We start from the raw sequence: 24,994 nt of genomic DNA, 5'->3' as shown, positions 1-24,994 counted from the left end.
AAGTCCAAAATTAACAAACTTGGCATGTGATCAAAATACTGATAGCATACTTCAAATCATGTGACTGGAGCATCTCCAAAATAGGCATATATTAATCAATAACAAGCTCACAAGATGGCATCATGAATTTAACAGAAAACAGGAACATAATTTAGGCATGTTCATGGAAATGAAATCATATGCTACAGGACATATATGAGGCATCAAAAGGCATGGCATGATAGAGCATATGATGGACATCAAAACATGTCAACTAGGCATCTCCAGATTATGCATGGAATAGATGGTAGCTTCAAGTTAACATGGCAACATCACATAACAGTTACAGACTTTGCAAAAATCATTAAGTCTCAGAAATCAGCAACATCAAGTAGCACACTTCACAAGCTTGTGCTAGTCACCACAAGGCACATCAAAAAACATGGATTGCACCACAGTAAAGATGGCACGAAGATGCTCCTAAAACATGTAGACATGATGCTCAAAAGATAAACACACAAAATGCTATGAAAAAGAGAATTCAGCAAGTTATGACAAACTTCAGCATGTTATATCAATTAGCACTTTGCAACAATGATTGAGGCATCAAGATAAACAGTAACATGCATTCAAATGACACTAGCTTCTAGAGCACTCAACGAAGAAAAATTCGGCATATTACACACTCAATTCGGATCAACATGCACAAAGATACAAGCTCCCCAAAATGCCTATATGATGTTGAATCTCAGGGACTTAGCCAAAAAAAATACCAGTCTGAAACTGAGCGCAATATACTATACTACGCCTAGGGCAGGACTTAGCAGCGGGGCTCACCATAGCGGGCCGAGGCCCAGGAAGTAGAGGAGGTAGGTCGGCTGGCCTGTAGCAAGCCAGCGCGCTGGGCCGGCGGCTGGGCTGGGGGCCACGGGGACAGACACGGAGCTCGTTCTCCTCCTCGTGCGCCCGCACGAGCAGCCAAGAGGGAGGCGACCATGGCAGGGAGGCGGCGTGGCGGAGCTCCGGCTCGGGCGACGGCAGGTGACGATGAGTGGAGGAACGAATGGATCCGGCCATGGGGGCATCAGATCTGACCGGAGATGGGGCGGAGGCGACCGGCGAGTCCTGGAGCGGGAGCTCCTGCCCCTGGAGCTCGGGGACGAGGGGAGCGGCGGCTCAGGGGTGCTTGGGCCTGGGACGGGGAGCAGCGCAGCCACCAGAGGCGGTGGGGGAGAGGTCCAGCGGTGGAGCGGCGTTCGACGACGGTGGCGGAGCTCGTTGGAGAAGGCGGGTCGGCGAGGCCAGGCGGCAGGGGCTAGGGCGACGTGGGCAGCAGCGATCGGGCCCGCGGGCCCGTGCGGCGGCGGGATCCGGGCCCGGGTGGGCCGGCCATGGGCTCCGCGTGCCACGGCGGTGGGGAGGGCGACATGGAGGCACGGGATTGGCTGCAGGGGCGAGTGGACGTGTTCGGCCGCCGGGCGGCATGTCCGGCGGCGCGGGGAGGGGTGGATCTAGGGTTTGCCCCGAGATTTCGGAGGGGGGCTAATTTATAGGTAGAGGGAGCTAGGAGAGTCCAAATGAGTTGTGGTTTTCGTCCACACGATTGTGATCCAACGATGTAGAGCATGGATGGGGTTTAGATGGGCTAGTGGGCTGTTATGGAGGGGGTGCTGGGCTGCAAAGAGAAGGAGGGTTTCGTTAACACGGTTAACCGTTGGGGCATCAAACGACCTCCAAATGGAACGAAATTTGACAGGCGGTCTACCCATGATATACCAATACCACTCGACAAATCTCGGCCCATTCCGAGAAGGTTTTTCTCCCCCTCACGAAACGAGATCTGGAAGGTGCAATGGGTGCATGTGAGAGTGTCGGATGCCGAAATGGACAACGGAGAAAGTGACCAGATGCAAGTTTTGAAAAACATGAGGATGCAATGCACATGATGACATGGCAAAGTGCAACATGCAAGCAGATGACATGGCAACAACGACGAATAACTGGAAGACACCTGGCGCATCGGACTCGGGGCGTTACACTGCACCTTTTACCGAGAAGGAGGTTCTAGATGCAATATCAGAAATGAAACCGAACAAAGCATCGGGACCAGATGGGTTCCCTATGGAGTTCTATAGGAAATGTTGGCATATTATTAAGGACAACCTTATGCCTATGTTTCATGATTTCTTTAACGGGCATCTAGAATTATTTAATCTTAACTTTGGTATGATTACGTTATTTCCAAAGGAAGAAGGAGCGGTTTGTATCGAGCAGTTTAGGCCGATTTGTCTTCTGAACATGAGTTTCAAAATATTCACAAAAGTTGAGACTAATAGACTAACATGGATCGCCCATTCGGTGGTGCAACCTAGTCAGACAACCTTCATGCTTGGGAGACACATCCTAGAAGGGGTAGTTGTTCTCCATGAAACGCTCCATGAAATCCTTTCGAAGAAGCTAGATGGGGTTATCTTCAAAATGGATTTCGAGAAGGCATACGATAAAGTTAAGTGGCCTTTTCTTCAGCAGGCAATGCGGATGAAAGGTTTTAATGAGACATGGCGGAACCAAGTGGGTTCTCTAGTCCAAAAAGGTAGTGTCGGCATTAAGGTTAACGATGATATCGGTCACTATATTCAGACTTATAAAGGCTTGAGACAAGGGGATTCGATGTTGCCCCTCTTATTTAATATAATGGCGGATATGTTGACCGTTCTTATTGGCAGGGCAAAGGAAAATGGCCTAGTAGATGGACTTGTCCCTCATCTAGTTGATGGGGGAATATCCATTTTACAATATGCGGATGACACTATTCTTTTCATGGAGCATGACATTGCAAAAGCTCGGAACATGAAATTATCCTTATGTCTCTTCGAACAATTGTCGGGGCTTAAAATCAACTTTAATAAGAGCGAATTGTTCTGCTTTGGTTGGGCCAAAGTGGAGCACGACACTTATAGAAAATTATTTGGGTGTGAATTAGGTTCTTTGCCCTTTAGTTATTTGGGTATACCGATTCACCATCGCAAAATTTCCAATAAAGAGTGGAAATGCAAGTTAATGTCCTACGGCGATAGGCTAGTGCTTATTAACTCAGTACTTACTAGTATGCCGATGTTCCTGCTATCCTTCTTTGAGGTACCCAAGGGGGTACGGAAGAGGCTAGACTTTTTTCGATCTCAATTCTTTTGGCAGTCAGATGAGGCCAAGAAGAAATATCGCCTAGCACGATGGGATATATTATGTCGACCTAAGGATCAGGGAGGGCTCGGTATTGAGAACCTAGAAATTAAGAATAAATGCCTTATGAGTAAATGGCTTTATAGGTTATCAGTAGAGAATGACGGTATGTGGGCACGGATATTACACAACAAATACTTACAATCGAAAACTCTTGCCTAAGGCACAGCGAGGCCGAATGATTCGCCTTTTTGGAAGGGACTTATGAGAACGAAAGACTTGTTCTTTCCTAGGGCCAAATTCCTTGTTGGCAATGGGATGACAACAAGATTTTGTGAGGACACGTGGCTAGGGGAGACGCCATTAGCCACACAATATCCAAGCCTTTATAATTGTGCAATGTAAGGAAGATTATGGATCAACTTTTGATCTTGAAGTGCGAGCATCACCTCTGTTCCGAATATCCAGAGTTCTTTCAGTCCTAGATCTCGGGACGAGATCCTCTTGTAGTGGTGGAGTGTTGTAACACCCCAGATGCAAAACTTCCCATTTTGGAAATATATCCAACTTTTAACATGATCAATTCCATTTTTGGGCTCCTTCATTTTGGATCATTTTGTTGTTTTCTTTCTAGCATTATTGTTGGTTGCCATTTCTTTATCCTTTTGCACTTGTCATCTATGTTTGCATCATGATCTTGCCAAGTGTGGTGTGTGCTTGGGCGATCTTGCATATCCATCCTCAGCATGTGCTTGGCGTGAGTTCGTACATGGTGTGTTGTTGCATGCTCCATGCATTTGATCTTGCATCATCACCTCCCACTTCGTTCTCCCTTCCATGTTTCTGCAAGAGGCATTTTACCCTCCCCCGTTAATGCTCAACTTTGCCCCAATATTCTATCACCATTCCATAAAGCCTGCTGCCAAATTTAACCTCTTTTGGAATTGATTTGGTTAGGTTCAAAAATGCCTCAAGTTTGAATTTGATTTAAATTTGAATTATTTTTCTTCCTCTAAAAAGGTCCAAATCAATTTTCTTAATTAGAGCATAATTCCAGTAGCTTGAGGATATTTTCATTATTCTCAAACTCCTCTTCCTCTCTCCGGTGCTTTTCTTTTTCTTTTTATGTTTGAGGAATAGTTAGAGGAAGAGAACAGCAGCAGCCAACCCAGCAGCACCACAGCCACCTGGGCCTCCCAGTGGTAGCCCACCAGGCGCGGCCCAACAGCCCCTCCCCGCAGTAGTCCACCAGCACCCCTGTTCATCTCCTTCCTCCTGTACGGCAGTGTTGTTGTCGCCTCCGCGCAGCGCCACTCTTCTTCTTTCTCTCATCTCGCATGAACACACACCATGGAGAAACTCTACACATACACACACACCAAGGAAGAGCACAAGAGCTTTGCGTAGAGGCCCTGCCCCTTGGTGTACACACGATGGCTACATTTTTCTTCAGCCCTCTCAGCTCACTTTTCTCATTCATTTGCTCAACTTATATAGCCAAGTACAAGACTCAACGCACACTAGCCGGCCGCCATGCTCGGCCACTAACCCAACTAATATACCTACATGCAGGCGCACGTACACCACCCATGCAATCTCTCCACAACGACCGCAGTACTTGGCTACTAACAAACTCATCGATGCTTATGCGGCCGTTGCGCAACCTCCAACATCCACACGGCCAGCTCTACACAACCCGCCATGCATGTAGCTAGCCAGCCACGGCTGCGCGCATGACACCCATATACGTGGTTTATCCTAACATACTCCCCCTAAACCACGATGTCGCCGTCATCGGAGTTCTTGCAGCGCCCGTTATTGTCGTCGTCACGGCCATGACCCAGCCCGCGGACCCGATCCGGCGCACCAACGCTGGTCGTACCACCATGGACCCGACCTGGCGCACCGACGCCGGTCGCACCGTGCTCCGTCACGACCCGGTGACATACGCCGAGCTCCTTCTCCGCCGGTGACACACGCCCGACGTCCCTCGGCGCCCCGCACGTTCCGCGCGCACCCGACGAGCCCAACCGCACCAGTGTGTCCCGCAGGTCCCGCGCGCATCCGACGCGCCCGACGAGCCCAACAGCACCAGACGCTCACCGCGTGCCGCCTCCGCGTCCGCCATGGCAGCCGCCAGCGACAAATGCCGGAAGGATGTAGCCGAACTCGAGCACGGACTCGAGCACCACAGCGACATACGGCTCCACCCATCGTCAACCACATGCTCGTACGCGCGTCCGCGGTCCCGACGCGCCCCCGACGCGTCGAGTGCGTACCCATAACACGCACCGGTCGCGCCCGGCTCGCCACCGTGGCTAATTGCCCTGCACCACTGCGGCCTCAACCGCAGCGCACCACCTCCATGCCGTCACGCCGCGCCACGGCAGCCTCTGCGCCACCACGCAGGTCCACCGCGGCCGCCGCGGCTCCGTGCCACGCGCCTCCACGGTTGTCGCGCCGAGCCGCCGCGACCTCTGCGCCACCACACAGGTCCTCCGCGACCTCCTCGTCTCCGCGACCACCGTGCTCTTCGCGCGCATGACATCACACCGCATAGCCGCGGACTCGCCGTGCGTCGCCGTCGCCACGCACTCGCCGCGCGCCGCAGCCGATGCCACCATGTCGGTCGTGCACGCCGCGTCCGTCACGGACGCCACCGCGCGCCACGACCGCCCCTCGACCCTTGTGGCTCTGAATACCAATTGTTGACGCCGCCTCTCCTCGCAGCGCCGCTCTTCTTCTTCCTCTCATCTCGCATGAACACACACCATGGAGAAACTCTACACACACACACATCAAGGAAGAGCACAAGAGCTTTGCGTAGAGGCCCTGCCCCTTGGTGTACACACGATGGCTACATTTTTCTTCAGCCCTCTTGGCTCACTTTTCTCATTCATTTGCTCAACTTATATAGCCAAGTACAAGACTCAACGCACACTAGCCAGCCGCCATGCCCGGCCACTAACCCAACTAATCTACCTACATGCAGGTGCACGTATACCACCCATGCAATCTCTCCACAACAACCGCAATACTTGGCTGCTAACAAACTCATCGATGCTTATGCGGCCGTTGCGCAACCTCCAATGTCCACACGGCCAGCTCTACACGACCCGCCATGCATGTAGCTAGCCAGCCACGGCTGCGCGCACGACACCCATATACGTGGTTAATCCTAACAGGCAGGACATCCACGCATGCCACGTCGACCTCCCGAGTGATTTGACGGCCGGAGAGCCCCCTAGGCCCTTATATAACATGCCCCGGTGCCCTAGTCCTCCTCCTCCCTCCATTCCGCCCCTCTCCTTCCCTTTCCGCCGCCAGGTGAGACCTCTCCACGCCATAGTCGTCGCCATTGCAAAGAGGAGCCCGAGCTATTCTCCGGCGTGATCCAGCCCTCAGCCACCGTCTTCTTCCTCGGGAACGACAATAGCATCACCGTCGTCTTCCTCGACGTCGCCCGCGTCCACACGGGTCCCGGAGCTCCTTCCGCGACGTCCCCGTCGTCCTCTTCCTCCCCTGCTTCACGGACAGCCCAAGACCGGCAAGTTCCGTGGCTCGTCGTCGACATTCCTCTGCATCCCCAGCCTCATCCTCTTGTCCTCTGGATGCTAGGTGAGCTGCGCTACCCTCGCCGCTCGTTCCTGTCGTCGATAGCTCCGCGAGGGTGCCGATCAGTTCTTACCAGAGGGTTCTTGTTGTGGTGTAGGTTGTTGGAATAAGCCACAGCGTGTGTGGTCGGGCTCGTCGGGCGCGTCGGATGCGCGCGGGACGGGCGGGACACACTGGTGCCGTCGGGCTCGTCGAGTTCGTCGGGCGCATCGGTGGCGCGCAGGACGGACCGGACGTGCGGGACGCAGCAACGTGGCTTATGTGTGTAGCGTGTGTACTCAGTCTGGCACGTAGAGCAGGCCGTTGGCGAGTGTGCTGGCCAAGTTTGCTACTCCTACATGCATGGCTGAGTTAGTTAGCTAGGTGAGCTCTTCTAGGAGTGGATGAGTACGTGCCGTTAGTGGCCGGTTGTGAGGTCGGGTCGTGCGTAGGTGCATAGATTAGTGGCCGGTGTGGCCGATGAGCTGTGCGTGTACATCTACTACTTAAGTGTTGTGCTTGTGTCTGTAGCCGTGAGGCAGTTGGAGCTGAGCTAGACTCGGGGCTGTACGAGCAGCCGGTGGCGTTCGTCGCCAAGGAAATAGTCTGTCCCTGTACTGCTTCTTCTACCTCCGCTCTTTCTCCCACTGTCGTCTAAAGTGAGAGAGAGCTGCAACAACAATTGGTATTCAGAGCCAGATTCGAGGGGCGGCCGTGGCGCACGGCGGCGTCCGCGGTGCCCGTGGTGCGCGGTGGACATGAAGGTCTTGGCAACGGCGTGCGGCGAGCGCGTGGCGTCGGTAACGCGCGGCGAGTCCACGGCGGTGTGGCGTGATGCCGTGCGCGCGACGAGCAGCGGCGGTCGCGGAGACGAGGAGGTCGCGGAGGACCTGCGTGGTGTCGCAGAGGCCGCGGCGGCTCGGCGCGACGACCGTGGAGGCACGGCACTGCGGTTGACGGCGCAGCGGTGCAGGGCAATAAGCGCGGCGGCGAGCCGGGCGCGACCAGTGCGTGTTATGGGTGCGCACCGGATGCGTCGGGCGCGTCGGGACCGCGGGAGTGGACCGCGTCGAGGCGCTGGACCTGGTTGCGTAGATCGCGTATGTGCGCGGCGGGAGCGCGGGCCGGGAGCGCGGGGACGTGGGGACTGCGCGCGAAGGGCACGGCGGCACGGTGGCAGGCTTGGCAGCGACATCAGGGCGGTGGCGGCTACAACGTCGACGAGGACGGACTCCTCTGGGTCGTGGCTTAGGGGGTGTGTGTTGGAATAAGCCACGGCGTGTGTGGTCGGGCTCGTCGGGCGCGCCGGATGCGCGCGGGACGGGCGGGACATACTGGTGCCGTCGAGCTCGTCGGGTTCGTCGGGCGCGTCGGTGGCACGCGGGACGGACGGGACGTGCGGGACGCAGCAACGTGGCGTATGTGTGTAGCGTGTGTACTCAGTCTGGCACATAGAGCAGGCCGTTGGCGAGTGTGCTGGCCAAGTTTGCTACTCCTACATGCATGGCTGAGTTAGTTAGCTAGGTGAACTCTTTTAGGAGTGGATGAGTACGTGCGGTTAGTGGCCGGTTGTGAGGCCGGGTCGTGCGTAGGTGCATAGATTAATGGCCGGTGTGGCCGATGAGCTGTGCGTGTGCATCTACTACTTAAATGTTATGCTTGTGCCTGTAGCTGTGAGGCAGTTGGAGCTGAGCTAGACTCGGGGCTGTACGAGCAGCCGGTGGCGTTCGTCGTCAAGGAAATAATCTGTCCCTGTACTGCTTCTTCTACCTCCCCTTTTTCTCCCACTGTCGTCTAAAGTGAAAGAGAGCTCCAACAACATAGGTGCGGTGTTGTTCCTCCGCATCCTGCTCACCCGAGACGAGCTTCGGCTCGACCTCGAGTCCCCGCACTCCTGCTCGCACCCAGGCCTTACCACCTCATGCCTTGGCGCAGCCGCACGCCCGTACCGAGCCGTGCTCGCGCACGAGCCCAGCCTCTTCACTCCCAGCGCACGCGCCCGCGCACCCATATGCACGCGCGACCCCCAACGAGTAGCGGCCACTCGCTCCCGCGCTCTCATAGCAATCCCGCAGCCCCGCCGCTGCTCTACATCGCGAGCGTCGTCTCCTAACTCGTCACCGCCGGCGCCGATGTTCGCTGTGCAGTCATGGCACAGCTCGACCTGGCAGAGATAGGACTTATGCCGCGGGCTGCACTTCTTAGCATGAGCCCAGCGCTAGCACAGCTGGTTTCTCACGCATGCACACATGCAGGAGACCAGGGATCAAATCCCAGGTTCCCCATTTTGGTTTTTTTAGCCATTTATTATCTTTGTACATGGGATTATGACATCTGGGCCCCGGGGCCCCTGTTGACCGGTCTTAGTTGACCTGCTCACCACACTCATTTATTATCTTTGTACATGGGATTATGACATCTGGGCCCCGGGGCCCCTGTTGACCGATCTTAGTTGACCTGCTCACCACACTTCGGGACCCACCGGTCATCACCTATGGCGTCGGACAGCCTGGGTACACCTAGCCATTCCCTCATGTCTTCTGTTTTATTCAAATTCGGTTGGCATATGCTGAGGTTTCCATATACGGCAGTATCCTCGGGCCCCTGTTGACCGGTCTTAGTTAACCTGCTCACCACACTTCGGGACCCATCGGTCATCACCTATGGCGTCGGACAGCCTGGGCACACCTAGCCATTCCCTCATGTCTTCTGTTTTATTTAAATTTGGTTGGCATATGCTGAGGTTTCCATATATGGCAGTATCCTCTTTTGATTGAATTGTGTGCATTTCCATATAGGAGCATGTGCATATTATATATGTATTTGGGGTAGAAAAATCCCACCAATCCAGTGATATTATATATGTATTTGGTTTTTTTAGCCATTTATTATCTTTGTACATGGGATTATGACATCTGGGCCCCGAGGCCCCTGTTGACCGGTCTTAGTTGACCTGCTCACCACACTCATTTATTATCTTTGTACATGGGATTATGACATCTGGGGCCCCGGGCCCCTGTTGACCGGTCTTAGTTGACCTGCTCACCACACTCATTTATTATCTTTGTACATGGGATTATGACATCTGGGCCCCGGGGCCCCTGTTGACCGGTCTTAGTTGACCTGCTCACCACACTTCGGGACCCACCGGTCATCACCTATGGCGTCGGACAGCCTGGGTACACCTAGTCATTCCCTCATGTCTTCTGTTTTATTCAAATTCGGTTGGCATATGCTGAGGTTTCCATATATGGCAGTATCCTCGGGCCCCTGTTGACCGGTCTTAGTTAACCTGCTCACCACACTTCGGGACCCACCGGTCATCACCTATGGCGTCGGACAGCCTGGGCACACCTAGCCATTCCCTCATGTCTTCTGTTTTATTCAAATTTGGTTGGCATATGCTGAGGTTTCCATATATGGCAGTATCCTCTTTTGATTGAATTGTGTGCATTTCCATATAGGAGCATGTGCATATTATATATGTATTTGGGGTAGAAAAATCCCACCAATCCAGTGATGGCATTGGTTTTTGCATTGGAGCAAGTTCATGAACATGCCAATTTTACATCATGATGTTGTTTGGTCATTTTTGTGTGATTTATTTCAAGCATGCTATAAGTTTGTTTGGCACATGGTTAGCTGCATTTTCATGCCTACTCCATGATAGTATTTATTCCATGTCATTTAGTGCACTATGATGAGTGACACAAGCATGCCAAGTTGCTATCATAATATGTTTTGCCATGCTCTGTTTTTTTCACTGTCTGAAAATATTAATAAAACTTGCTATGTTTACATGGATGCCATCATAGCTTCTGTGCCTTTTTGGCTCATGTTCGTTAAGGGACTTTTGTTCTATGCCTTTAGTAGAGTCATGTCATGCCTTTTTTTTGCTATGATATGTTCCTATATCATGTTGTTTGCTTACTCTAAACTTTACTTCCTGATGTTGTTCTTGACATGTTAGTATTTTCACAGTTCTTGAAGCTGATAATTTTGCACTTTTGCCATGCTTGTTTGAGCCTTTTCTTGTGTGATCTAGCCATAGCTCAGTGTTCATGTTTTGTCAAGCATCTCTTGTACATAACTGCCATATGCTTTGTTGCTATGTTGGAGTGCAGTAGCTTAGTTTCTTGTTGTATTCTAGATGGCATCGTGCTGTTAATCGCAGTTTTGTGTCATCCTTGTTTTGCTTGCCATTTGCAAACCGTGCATCCGTTTCCGTTGATCTTTATATCGATTTCAACTGAAATCATCTCATTTTTCCAGCGGCATAATTGGTTTGCCAAGTTGATGCCTTGATCATTCTTTCCCTTTCGGAGCACGCATATGCATTGCATATCATGTCTTGCATATCATGCCATGTATTGCACCATGTTGCTTGTGCATTGCACCGTGATTGATTGTTGTTCCGTTGCTTGTGTTCTTGCCTTGGGTAGAGCCGAGAGACGAGTACATGAACGAGGAACCTGTTGAGTATGCTAACGAGGATCAAGCTTTCGACAACTCTGAGAACATTGCAGGCAAGATGACCATACCCTCGAAATCACTTCTATCTTTGCTTGCTAGTTGTTCGCTCTATCGCTATGACGCGCTACCTACCACTTGCTTTATCATGCCTCCCATATTGCCATGTTAAGCCTCTAACCCACCTTCCTAGCAAATCGTTGTTTGGCTATGTTACCGCTTTTGCTCAGCCCCTCTTATAGTGTTGCTAGTTGTACGTGAAGTTGAAGTTTGTTCCATATTGGAACATGGATTATGTTGGGATATCATTATTATATCTTATTTACTTTAATGCACCTATATATTGGTAAAGGGTGGAAGGCTCGGCCTTTTGCCTGGTGTTTTGTTCCACTCTTGCCGCCCTAGTTTCCGTCATACCAGTGTTATGTTCCTTGATTTTGCGTTCCTTACGCGGTTGGGTGTTATGGGAACCCCTTGACAGTTCGTTTTGAATAAAACTCCTCCAGCAAGGCCCAACCTTGGTTTTAGCATTTGCCACCTAAGCCTTTTCCCTTGGGTTTTCGCGAGCTCGAGGGTCATCTTTATTTTAAACCCCCGGGTCAGTGCTCCTCTGAGTGTTGGTCCAAACAAGAGCCCCTTGCAGCGCCACCTCGGGGAAACTTGAGGGTTGGTTTTAGTTGTACGGATTGCTCATTCGGTGTGCCCTGAGAACGAGATATGTGCAGCTCCTATCGGGATTTGTCGGCACAGTCAGGTGGTCTTGCCGGTCTTGTTCTACCATTGTTGAAATGTCTTGTAACCAGGATTCCGAGACTGATCGGGTCTTTCGGGACAAGAATTATCCTTCGTTGACCGTGAGAGCTTGTGATGGGCTAAGTTGGGACACCCCTGCAGGGTATAAACTTTTGAGAGCCGTGCCCGCGGTTATGTGGCAGATGGGAATTTGTTAATATCCGGTTGTAGAGAACTTGACACTTAATTAAAATGAATCAACCGCGTGTGTAGCTGTGATGGTCTCTCTTCGGCAGAGTCCGGGAAGAGAACACGGTCTTGTGTGATGCTTGAATGTAAGTAGCTTTAGGATCACTTCTTGATCACTTATAGCTTCTTGACTATGCGTAGCTTCTCTTCTCGCTCTTATTTGCATATCTTAGCCTCCTTATATGCTTAGTGCTTGCTACAGCTCCACCTCACTACCTTCTCCTACCCATAAGCTTAAATAGTCTTGATCTCGTGGGTGTGAGATTGTTGAGTCCTCGTGACTCACGGATACTTCCAAACAGTTGTAGGTGCCGACGAGACCAGTGCAAGTGATGCTACCGAACTCAAGCGGGAGTTCAACGAGGATTCGACCCGTTACTATGTTTCTTTCCCTGATGATCAGTAGTGGAGCCCAGTTGGGACGATCTGGGATCTAGCATTAGGGGTTGTCTTCCTTTATTTTGGTTCCGTAGTCGGACCTTTGATTGTACTTTGGATGATGTATGGATTATTTATGTATTGTGTGAAGTGGCGATTGTAAGCCAACTCTTTATCCCTTTCTTATTCAGTACATGGGATGTGTGAAGATTACCCCTCTTGCGACAAGCCTACCATGCGACTATGCCTATAAGTCGTGCCCCGACACGTGGGAGATATAGCCACATTGTGGGTGTTACAAGTTGGTAATCAGAGCCATCCCCGACTTAGGAGCCCCCCTGCTTGATCGAATCGCTCACGTTGTTGAGTCTAGAAGAAAAAGTTTTGAGGCTTAGGATTATATATATTGGAGATTAGGATTCTTTTTACTCCTCAGTCCCTTCGTCGCTCTGGTGAGGCCTCTTGACGAAGAAGTTTTGACTCTCCTCTCCTCAAATATCGATATATTTTTTTAGTATCACGCGGGTATCTTGGAATCGTTCCGATAGTCTTGTGACGAGAACGTTGTTCTTGGTGCCTCCTGACATTTAGGGGTTGTGGCAGTGTCCCGGGGAGTTGAGCTCTGAGGTGTTGTCGTCACAATTTTTTCATTGCAGTTCTGGAATACATGAGTTCGCCGACATTGAAAATCTCTTTTATGCAGTTGTTGGTGAGATAACCTCGACGCCACCCAGTACTAGGGTGGGAGTTCGGGAGTATTGCCACAACTCGTATAACAGATGCTTTTCGAAGGTTGAGGTACATGATTTCCGAAGGTTTCTTGGTTATGTGTTGAAGGATGGATACAGCTGGATGTAGGAATTGTTAGTTTGGGTGAGATAGATATTATGCTTCCCCTATATCCCCAACACCTGATTGCATAACCAGAAAGTTTCAGGAGTTTCATAGGTGGGAATTCAAGTAGTTCTAGTATTTCTTCACGCAGATATTTGGTTTGAGATTGGGTAATCCTTACCACTTATTTGTTCATATCCATACCTGGTTGCTTTATTCATCTACCTTTATGTAAGTGTCTTCTCAACTTAATGGACGTGTGATGATTTACTTTGGAATTCATTTGTTCATCTTTGTTCGAATGTTTATTGTGAAGACTTTATGTTGCACTTTGATTCAGCTTGAATATCTGTCTTTCAAAAATTCTAACAGATGCCACCCTCTTCAGGATGGCTCCTCCAACGCATCAGAATCCGGACCGCAATGATGGGAACCGGTCGAACCCTACGCCACCAACTCCAACACTTAGATGGTTTTGCAACTCTTTCAAGAGTGCAACCAAGGGCAAGGCAACCAAGGAAATCAAGGCCAAGGCAACAATCAGCCTCAGTTTGCTACCCTCAACCAGTTCCTCGCAAACCAGCCGAATTTCTTCAGCAACTGTGTCGAGGCCACAGACGCCGGCGATTGGCTCGTGGACATTTGCAAGCATTTTGAATGTAGTAATGTCAGACCCGAGGACTTTGTCAAGTTTGCTTCGTTTCAACTCAAGGATCAAGCCGCTGAGTGGTTTCAACAATACAAAGATTTCAGAGGAGGTCGTGTGATCACCTGGGATGATTTCCGCTGAGACTTCAAAGCTCAACACATCCCACCAAGTGTTGTTGAGAGCAAGCGTGAGGAGTTCCGCAATCTCAAGCAAGGCAGCATGTCCGTGTATCAATACAATATCCAGTTTCATAAACTTGCTCACTTCGCTAAACAAGACGTTCCTGATGATAAGAGTATGATCTGTCAATTCAGAGGTGGCTTCAGAGAAGATCTGCAGTTAGCTCTCGTGCTTCTTGAGCCGACCAAGTTCGTTCAATTCTATAACATGGCACTAAAGCAAGAAGCTGCTCAGCTCAAGTGTGAGGCATCTAAGAAGAGAGTCAAGGATGCAGTTCAATCTTCTTCTTCATCACAAGTGGCAGCTAAGCAACATAAGTTCTGGTTGCCTACTCCTCCGTTTCACCAGCCCTACCAGCAGGAGAGAAAAGGTGTCAATGGATCTTCCCACCCACCCAACCCATTCTATCAGAACAAAGCTCAGTCTCAAACTCCAAGGTTAAGTGCTCCTTATCATCGTCCGCTCTCAGAGGTTACTTGCAATAAGTGTCAGCAGAAAGGGCACTATGCTAACAAGTGCTTCAACCAAAGGCGCCTTCCGCCTCCTCCTCCCGTGAGATCTTCCATCAATAAAGTGGTCAAGCATAATTCCAAGTTTGCAAAGGTGAACATGATGAACGCAGCTCAGGCAGAGGATTCTTCATAAGTGATCATGGGTAATCTTCCTGTTAATGACTTTCCTGCAAAAGTCTTATTCGATTCTAGTGCATCGCATTCTTTCATTTCAAGACCTTTTGTGGCTATGCATGATTTGGTTACTCAAGTATTGCCTAGACCTTTGTCTATTGTTTCTCTGGCTCGACAAATGACTTCTTGAGTATTCGTTCGGGATTCCGTTATCAAGATCGGCAACTATGAATTTCTATCTTCTCCAATTGTTCTTGGTGACTCAGATATTGATCTAATTCTTGGGATGGACTGGCTTTCTAAGCACAAGGCTCAGCTTGATTGTGCCGCCAGGCAGATTCAATTGACTCACTCTTCTGAGGATGTGATCATCTATGCCGCTCGTGACGAAACCATTCGACTGTTTTCTCTCAATGAGAAGGGCGAGTTGAATGCCATCTCTCAGATTCCAGTCGTTTGTGAATATCAAGACGTCATTCCCAGAAGAGCTTTTGGGAATGCCTCCTCACCGGCCAGTTGAATTCATTATCGATCTGTAGCTTGGCACGGAACCTGTTTGCAAGCGTCCTTATAAGCTTGGACTAGAGGAGTTGAAGGAGTTGAAGAAACAACTAGATGAATAAGAGTGTATGGGTCTGATCAGACCGAGTTCATCTCCATGGGGTTGTGGTGTCCTTTTTGTCAATAAGAAGGATGGAACGGGACGACTCTGCGTCGACTACCGTCCATTGAACAAGAAGACAATAAAGAACAAGTATCCACTTCCCAACATCAATGAGCTATTCGAGCAACTTAAAGGTGCCAAATTATTCTCCAAGCTTCACCTCCGTATGGGTTATCATCAGATTCGCATTCGTGAACAAGATATCCCCAAGACAGCATTCAGAACAAGCTATGGTTCGTATGAATAGGGTGCTAATAGGCGCCAGCGCACCGGCCGAAACTTTCGGCTGGTCCCGCATGGGCCATTGGATCTGTCTAACACGGAGCGCGCGGAACCGCTCGATCACACACGTATCAGACGGGCTCGATGTGGACTCAGTTGTCGTCTTCATCATCCACCGCACATCATTGACTCTAGCCGTCGTCGTTGTCTGCCACACCCAGCGTTCCTTGTCGCTCGCTGTCACTGCCCGCGGCTCGCTGTCTCTGCTGCAGCAAAAAAGATACCAGCTACATAAAAAACAGGCGGCAATGGAGGCCGCCAGGTCCAACAAGGGCGGGGACGCTCTGCGCTGTCCTCGGTCACCGCCATTGCTGGTCGCCTTTTTGAGCTGAGAAAAACAAACACAGGGAGCCATGGCGGATGCCCCCACCGCTGCTGAATCGCGAAGTGCGCGTCCGTCCCCTCACCGTCCACAGTAGCCACCCGCGTGCCCCTCACCAGTGCTGCCCCCCTCCCCCTCCTCCCCTGCGGAATCAAGGGCGATGATGCCATGGCTCCTAGCAAGCAACAGTGGTAGCAAAAAAACAAGTGGTTCCAGCAAACTGAAAGGCAAGTGGTAGCAAAAAAATGAAAAAAGCAACTGGTTCCAGCAACCCAAAAATGATCGTGTTAGCAAAAACTGGTGTCAATTCCAGCAAATCAAAGCGCCGGTGGCAGCAAAATTGCAACAATTTGGTGCCCATTTCAGCAAAACAAGAAATCCCATGGTAGCAAAAAAACACAGTTCCAGCAAAAAATGTTGCCGCTTCCAGCAGAAAAACGATGTTATCATCACCGACGATTGTAACAAAGCATCAAACTGATCCAGCAAAAAAACTTGCTAGTTGTAGAAAAACAAAAAAATCCAGTTCCAACAAATGATGGTTGGTGCGGATGTAGCTTTTTCGTCGGCCGGTTCCAGCAAAAAAGCCAGCCGGTTGTAGCACCGGAGCATGTCGTCAACCGGCAAAGCTGGTTGCAGCTTTTCGCCGGCATGGTTCCAGCAAAACAGCCAGCCGGTTGTAGCACCGGAGCGCGTCGTCTCCATCGCTGGCAAAGCTGGTTGCAGCTTTTCGCCGGCATGGTAACAGGAAAACAGCCAACCGGTTGTAGCACCGGAGCGCGTCGTCTCCATCGCTCGCAAAGCTGGTTGTAGATTTTCACCGGCATGGTTCCAGCAAAACAGCCAGCCGCTTGTAGCACCAAAGCGCGTCGTCTCCATCGCCGGCAGCTGCTAGTTCGCAGCACCGATGGATTAATGGTTAGCGCCATGGCCATTTCAGAAACTGTCTCATGGCCGCTGGCCCTCTCGCATCCCGGGGGTTAGGAGTGTCCGAGCACCGTAGCAGGACAGCATCCATGGGGCCATGGGGGACGTAGCAGCTACCCGAGCACTGCAGCAAGACAGCTCGCCGGCAAAGATTGACTTGCACGTGGCTGGCCATGGCCGGTAAGAAGTGGTGGTGGAGGCGAGAATATTGGGATTAGATAGATTGGGGGAAAAGAATTGTGTACGAGTGGCTGCGCTTGACTAGAAAAGGGATAAGGGGACGAGGGGAGGCGATGAGGTGGACCCCTATGCACACGTGGATCGATCTAGAGGGCGTGTGACGCACGCAACCGGTCGAGCGTTCGGCCGGTGCGCCGTTCCCAAACGATTACCTTATGAATATACTGTCATGTCTTTCGGCCTTGTCGATGCTCCTCCAACGTTCTCTCGCATGATGAACTTCATCTTCAACCCTTACACAAATGATTTCGTCCTGGTGTATCTAGATCATATCTTGGTCTTTTCCAAGAATAAGGAGGATGATGCCAAGCATTTGAGATTGGTGCTCGACAAACTCAGAGAGCATCAATTCTATGTGAAGTTTTCCAAGTGTGAGTTCTGGCTTGACGAAGTTCTTTACCTTGGTCATATCATCTCCGCCAAGGGCATCGCTGTTAATCCCGAGAAGGTATCTGCAATTATGAATTGGGAACCTCCTCAGAATGTCAAGCAGCTCCGCAGTTTTCTTGGGCTTGCAAGCTATTGTCGAAGATTCGTTGAGAATTTCTCTAAGATTGCAAAGCCTCTTTCCAACCTCCTCCAGAAGCATGTCAAGTATGTCTGGACGCCTGAATGTGACATTGCTTTCAACACCCTCAAAGAGAAGCTGGTCACAGCTCCTGTCTTGACTCCTCCTGACGAATCCAAGCCATTTGAAGTTTTCTGTGATGCCTCCTTACAAGGTCTCGGTGCTGTGTTAATGCAAGAGAAGAAAATTGTGGCTTATACCTCTTGTCAGCTGAAGCCCAACGAAAGGAACTACCCCACTCACGACCTTGAGTTGGCGGCAGTTGTCCATGCATTATTAACATGAAGACATCTCTTGTTGGGAAGGAAAGTGGACATCTTCACATATCATAAGAGCCTCAAGTACATCTTCACTCAACCCAACCTCAACCTCAGGCAGACTCAATGGGTCGAAATGATTCAAGAATACAATCCGAGTATCGAATATACTCCAAGCAAGGCCAATGTCATTGCATATGCTTTGAGCAGGAAGGCTTACTGCAATAGCTTAATTCTCAAGCCTTTCGAACTGGACCTTTGTGAAGCTTTCCACAAACTGAAACTCCAAGCTGTTCCTCAAGGCTTTCTTGCCAACCTCCAAGTGTCTCCTACTTTGGAAGATCAAATTCGTGAGGCACAACTCTTGGATTCCATGGTGAAGAAGGTGAAACATGGGATTGCCAAGAGCTAACCCAAATACAAGTGCTATCGCGTTGATCACAAAGACACTCTATTCTTTGAGGACCGGATTGTGGTCCCTAAAGGTGATCTAAGGAAAATCATTATGAACGAAGCGCACAATTCCCTTCTATCCATTCATCCTGGAAGTACGAAGATGTACCAAGACCTCAAGCAGTCGTATTGGTGGACTCGAATGAAGCGAGAAATTGCTCAATTTGTGAATGAATGTGGTGTCTGTAGAAGGGTGAAAGCAGAACACCAACGACCAGCTGGTCTCCTCCAACCTCTTGCTATTCCAGAATGGAAGTTTGACCATATTTAAATGGACTTCGTGACTGGATTTCCCAAGTCCAAGCGTGGAAATGATGTTATCTTTGTTGTCATCACAAGCTTACTAAAGTGGCTCATTTCCTTCCAATCAAAGAATCTATCACAACAGCTCAGCTGGTAGAGCTATACACCTCCAGGATTGTCTCCTTGCACAGTATTCGCAATTGATATCTTTAGATCATGGAAGCATTTTCACCTCCATGTTCTGGGACTCCTTCCAGAAGGCCATGAGCACCAACATTCGCTTCAGCACAGCTTTCCATCCTCAAACTAGTGGCCAAGTCGAGCGAGTCAATCAAATCCTTGAAGATATGCTCAAGGCTTGTGTCATTTCCTTCGGTATGAAGTGGGAAGATTGTCTTCCTTATGCCGATTTCTCCTACAACAACAGCTTCCAAGCGAGTTCGGCCAAGGCCCCATTCAAAATTCTCTATGGCAAGAAGTGTTGTACTCCTCTCAATTGGTCAGAGACTGGTGAACACCAACTTATTGGCAACGACTTAATCACAGAAGCTGAAGAAATGTGTAAAGTCATCCGTGAAAATTTCAAAGCCGCGCAATCACGCCAGAAGAGTTACTATGATAGCAAGCACCGTGACTTGGCTTTCAAGATTGCAATGACTACCTCCGTGTCTCTCCAATCAAAGGCACTCGTCTCTTTGGTATAAAAGGGAAGCTTTCCCCTAGATACATGGGTCCTTTCAAGATCATTGGCAAAAGAGGTGACCTCGCCTATCAACTTGAGATTCCGTCCTACTTCGCAAACGTGCACGATGTGTTTCATGTGTCACAGCTTCGCAAGTGCTTCAAGACTCCTGAGCGCACTATCAACTTCGAAGAGATTGACCTCCAAGAAGATCTGTCTTATCATGAGCATCCCGTTCCTATTCTTGAAGAAACTGAGCGCAAGACTCGCAACAAGTCTATCAAATTCCTGAAAGTGAAGTGGTCACACCATTCCGACCGAGAAGCCACCTGGGAACGCGAGCATCACCTCTGTTCCGAATATCCAGAGTTCTTTCAGTCCTAGATCTCGGGACGAGATCCTCTTGTAGTGGTGGAGTGTTGTAACACCCCAGATGCAAAACTTCCCATTTTGGAAATATATCCAACTTTCAACATGATCAATTCCATTTTTGGGCTCCTTCATTTTGGATCATTTTGTTGTTTTCTTTCTAGCATTATTGTTGGTTGCCATTTCTTTATCCTTTTGCACTTGTCATCTATGTTTGCATCATGATCTTGCCAAGTGTGGTGTGTGCTTGGGCGATCATGCATATCCATCCTCAGCATGTGCTCGGTGTGAGTTCATACATGGTGTGTTGTTGCATGCTCCATGCATTTGATCTTGCATCATCACCTCCCACTTCCTTCTCCCATCCATGTTTCTACAAGAGGCATTTTACCCTCCCCCGTTGTCGGTGTCAAAACTGGCGGATCTCGGGTAGGCGGTCCCGAACTATGCGTCTAGGATCGATGGTAATAGGAGACAGGGGACACAATGTTTACCAAGGTTCGGGCCCTCTCTATGGAGGTAATACCCTATGTCCTGTTTGATTGATATTGATGAATATGGGTGTTACAAAAGTTGATCTACAACAAGATCGTGATGGCTAAACCCTAGGAGTCTAACCTGTATGACTATAGTAATGAATATATCCTTTCCGGACTATCCCCTCCGGTTTATATAGACACCGAGGGGATCTAGGGTTTACATAGAGTCGGTTACATAAGAAGGAATCTTCATAGTCGGTCGCCAAGCTTGCGTTCCACGCCAAGGAGAGTCCAATCCGGACTCAGGTATAGTCTTCGGCCTTCATATCTTCACAGCCCATCAGTCTGGCCCATGGATAACAGGCCGGATGCCCGAGGACCCCTTAGTCTAGGACTCCCTCAGTAGCCCCTGAACCTGGCTTCAATGACAAGGAGTCCGGCGCAGATTATCTTCGCCATTGCAAGGCAGGTTCCCCCTTCCAAACTCCTAGTTGTTCTTCAGATGTAACGATTGTATCCAGACTTGTATGCACAACCGCAGAGGATATAATATTCCATGGGTTCAATCCACCGACCACTTTTTGGTAATATGACACCACGCCTACCCGGCCTTTGCCTACGAACTGTTTTAGCCGGTCCGTCGCCCCACATCCCAAGACGTGGCATTATGGCGTATTTTATCCAAACGGAGATCATGCCTCCCTTTTTTAAGGGATTCCTGTCGACCGAACGTGGGTAACCCAACCGTCGCTTAGGTACAACTCCTTGGAAACAAGCAAGTTTTTCTGGCCCGAGTGGAGACGTTTGATATTTGCAGCCTTTATATAGGGGTACAGACCCGTCTTTTTCATCCATGCTTGCCTCTTCCTCAACTCCTGCTACCCCGAGCTCCAACTCCCGAGCTTCAGTCGCCACCGGCCCCAATCATGTCCGGATCTAGCCGCCAAGGCCGGTGGGTAGCCTCTTCTGTCATGGAGGAAGACATTGCAAAGCTTCGGGCAGCGTGGTACCTGACCGCTGAAATCCATCATCGGCTTCCCGCCGAGGGGCAGGTCATTCCCACCCCAGATCCAGTGAGAGGGTCGTGTTTGTGTCCCACTTGCTCCGCGGGTTGGGGTTTGCACTTAACCCCTTCGTCCGAGGACTCATGTATTATTACGGGCTAGATTTCCACGATTTGGCCCCGGACTCTATTCTTCTTATCTCGACGTTTATCGTCACATGTGAAGCCCTCCTCCGAACTCCTTCGCACTTCGGCTTGTGGCTCATGACCTTCGATGTGAAGCCGTAAGTGGTAGAGGGGGAGCAGGCCGAGTGCAGCGGCGCTGCAGTGAGCAAGCTTGATAGCGTCGTTTGGCTGAAAGGATCCTTCGCCAAATCTTCCGATCTATGGCAGCAGGGCTGGTTCTATATCACCGAGCCTTGCAGCTCCAAGTGGGTGACTACGCCCGTATTTCGACCCAGCCCTCCAACTCAACTTGCATCGTGGATTAATAAGGGGCTATATTGGGGATCAACGAATGATGTGCAAACTCTGCAAAGTCGCATCCGGAGCCTCATTGAGAGGGACATCGACATAGCCAGCATCATTCATAAAATGCTAGTTCGTCGGCCCCTACTGTGCCAGCGACGACCTCTCCGCCTATGGGAGTTCAATCTAGAAGGGTCATGGACTCTTCAGAACTTCTTCGGCTCAACGCCCGAAGGAATGTGGAGATTAGTCTTCGGAAAACGAAGGCAATGGTCGGACACTGCCAGAGATGACAGCCTAGACTACAACCATCCGGACACCCCGTTAAGTACACGTTTACCGAATACCTTACAGTCAGATATCCAGTGGCAGGAAACCAATGGTATCATCCTTTTTCAGGGCTGGATAAAGAAGGTGGAATTGATTAGGTGTCCAGCTCCCCTTCCCGAAGACTCAACTACTCCTGTGTTAACAAGGATGCTGGCCTTGGCGCCGTTCCAGGCATCGACAAGGGAGGGCGAGAAGACCCAAGATGACCTTGGTTCTGGAGGTAAGTTGGACACTGAGTCCGGAGAAATTGACCTTTCCTCGCCCGAAGACGGAGGCAGGAAAGGACTCAGTGTTCCTTATCCAAACAGGAGGAAAAGGGCCGCCTCCAAAGATGGGGAGGGCGATCTTCCAAGAAGGGCAAGATGCCACCGTTGACCGGCTTGGGATTGGAAGGTGACGCCGTTGAGCAGCTCCAACAAGGGGACAAACCCTTGGCCAAACCATAAGAAAATCCGGAGTACCTTGACAGCATCCTGTTCCGTTGCTATTACCGTAACACATTCATGCATTTTTACAGGTCGGCACAGAGTTTTTTTGGGCAATCCTCTTCGTTGGGGAGTCTCCTTCTAGAGATGATGGAGAGCGAGACGCCTCCTCCAACCTCCTCACCCAACAAGGCGGATGACTCTGAAGTGTCATCGTGGAGGGTCCCTTTAGACTAGGGGACAGAACAGGCGGTACCCCAAGGTGGACCTCTGACCATCCGGGATTCCGGGGCTGATGGTAACAAGGGCCCCGGACTGTCTGGTCCACGGCCGACAGTGATTTTGGAGACGGGCAAGCAGATTCCTTCAAAGGATGATCGTGCTGTTGGAGCAATTTCCGGAAGCCCGGAGACTCTAGATATATTGTGAGACATGTTGCGAAAAGCATCTGTCTCGGGGGAACAACGTACCTTGATGGGTACAGTGATTGAGAAGATTTCATCCGCGAAGAGCGGATTAAATGAAGCCTTCATGAGCCTACTGAAGGGCTTTGAGGTTTGTAACATAATGTTTTCAGCTATGTTTCATTTGCGAAGATACACTTGTGTATAGGTAGTAGCCCATGATACTCGGGTTGGCTTCCACTAGGAAGCAAAACGGAGGATCCAAAAAGGATCCTTTGAGGACTAACCAGATAAACCTTGAACGCAGGCTGCTTCCCCTTTGGCCACCTCTCGGACTATGGAGATTGTCGATTTGCAGCGGAAGCTTGATGTGGTAGGGGATGATCTTTCTTTAATCAATATGCGTCTTGATGAGTCGCAAGGTATGTATTCGGGGCAATCCTCATACATTTTGGTGGTATAAGCGTAATGCTGAAATTTGGCTACAGATGGTGCTCCCTCTGTTGAAGTTCTTCGAGCGGAGCTGGCCCGGGCCAAGGAGCAGGCCCGGCGTAGCAATGCTGTTGCCGAAAAGGCATCGACTGAACTAGAAGCCGAACGAGCTGTACGGCGCCTAGATGAGGAGAAGATATCCACGACGACGCTCGAGCTGGAGAATGCTACCGGCCGCTGTGAATTTCTGGAGAAGGAGAGGGAAGCCTTAACGGCTGACCTAGAGAAGGCATTGAAAGAGGCAAGAGGAGCGCGCTCGGAATGCAGAGCGGCCCGTGAGGAGGTTCGATAGGTGAGGGAGATTGCGACTGGAAAGCCTTTTCTGCTGCAAACTAAGTTCGGCGACCAGAACTATGTTCAGCTCAACCAAGTATGGAGTTCTCCAGACGAGTTCTTGGACTTGCCGAAGAGTTCTGCCGATGCGGCGCAGTATTACCAAGTGCGGGATGGATATGCAACAGAGAAGCTTTTTTGGTCATAGTTTGGCGCGTCAAAGCGCCACTTGTTGCTTAATGAACAGATGTCCCAATGGGCCGAACTTTATAGGATGTCCGGCGCTGTCATGAAGGACGTCATAGTTCGGCTGTGGCCAACCGAACCTGTTCCGAACAGCTATTTCGGTTTATTTCAAAGGCTTGTTGACGTGGTGCCGCGTATCGACGCTATGAAGTGGTCAACATGCATTAAGGGTGCACGGATGGCTTTCGCCTGAGTCAAGGCGTTCTGGGGGAAGATGAAAGCCATCGATGTTGCGACGAATGGTCCACCCAAAGGCAAGGACCGTCTGGAACCAGAACATTATTTTGAGGACGTCCTAGAGGCTGCTCGCTTTGTAGAGGGTCAGTGCTGGAAAGACATAATGTTCGACTGAAAATTGTAAAAGACAATTTTATAGTTAATCTATTTATGTTTTGCTTGAAAGCTTGAATTCCTCCTATGCGACCGTTTTGATATAGTCTAAAAGTTTTCCAGTCGTCAGCTTCAACCCCCTCATAGGAAGTACTAGGGTGTTCAGAAAAGCATTTAATCACTCTTTATCCAACGTCTTGGTCCATGAAGGAGGTGATAATGCAGCGAACCAGGCAGTCGGACTATAAGGCGTTAACACTTTCACTTAGCCATAGGAGTTTTATGGTGGGGCTACGACATAGCCCCTGGTATGTATGCGGCGTATGGTGCCTTACATGTTTGATCTGAAAAAGATCCCTCGTGTGACACGGATAATTGCTAAAGATTCCAATAAGTCGTCAAGTGGTTGAACAGCTCACGCCGCATCATGACAGTCAGTTTTCGGCTTTCTCTACTGAGGTGCTCGTCTAGTTTAGACCAGGGCACAATCGCAGTAGTTCTCCCTGTACTACCCTAGCCGATAGAGTGGAACGTAGGGTAGCAAGAACAGGAGCCGGGCAACCCAACTATTGACCCAAGACAATGATTTGGATCTAATGCATATAAGGCCAAACTTTCGACGCTGAAGTATGCTATATAGCTGTTCAGACTTTTACTGGCAGCTCA

The 24,994-nt window shown here is 50.1% G+C and overlaps 1 pseudogene; it reads right to left on the bottom strand.

Moving 5' to 3' along the window:
- Positions 1-5,258: 5,258 nt before the first annotated feature.
- LOC147965091 (uncharacterized) lies at positions 5,259-5,783 on the bottom strand (annotated as a pseudogene).
- Between the last annotated feature and the right edge of the window lie 19,211 nt (positions 5,784-24,994).

The sequence above is a fragment of the Triticum urartu genome, chromosome 6A, assembly GCF_056163025.1.
Source record: "Triticum urartu cultivar PI428250 chromosome 6A, HENAU_Tu73, whole genome shotgun sequence".
In the NCBI taxonomy this organism is placed as follows: domain Eukaryota; kingdom Viridiplantae; phylum Streptophyta; class Magnoliopsida; order Poales; family Poaceae; genus Triticum; species Triticum urartu.
The sequence above is the reverse complement of the archived record's forward strand: the minus strand, read 5'-3'. Positions and strand labels throughout refer to the sequence as shown.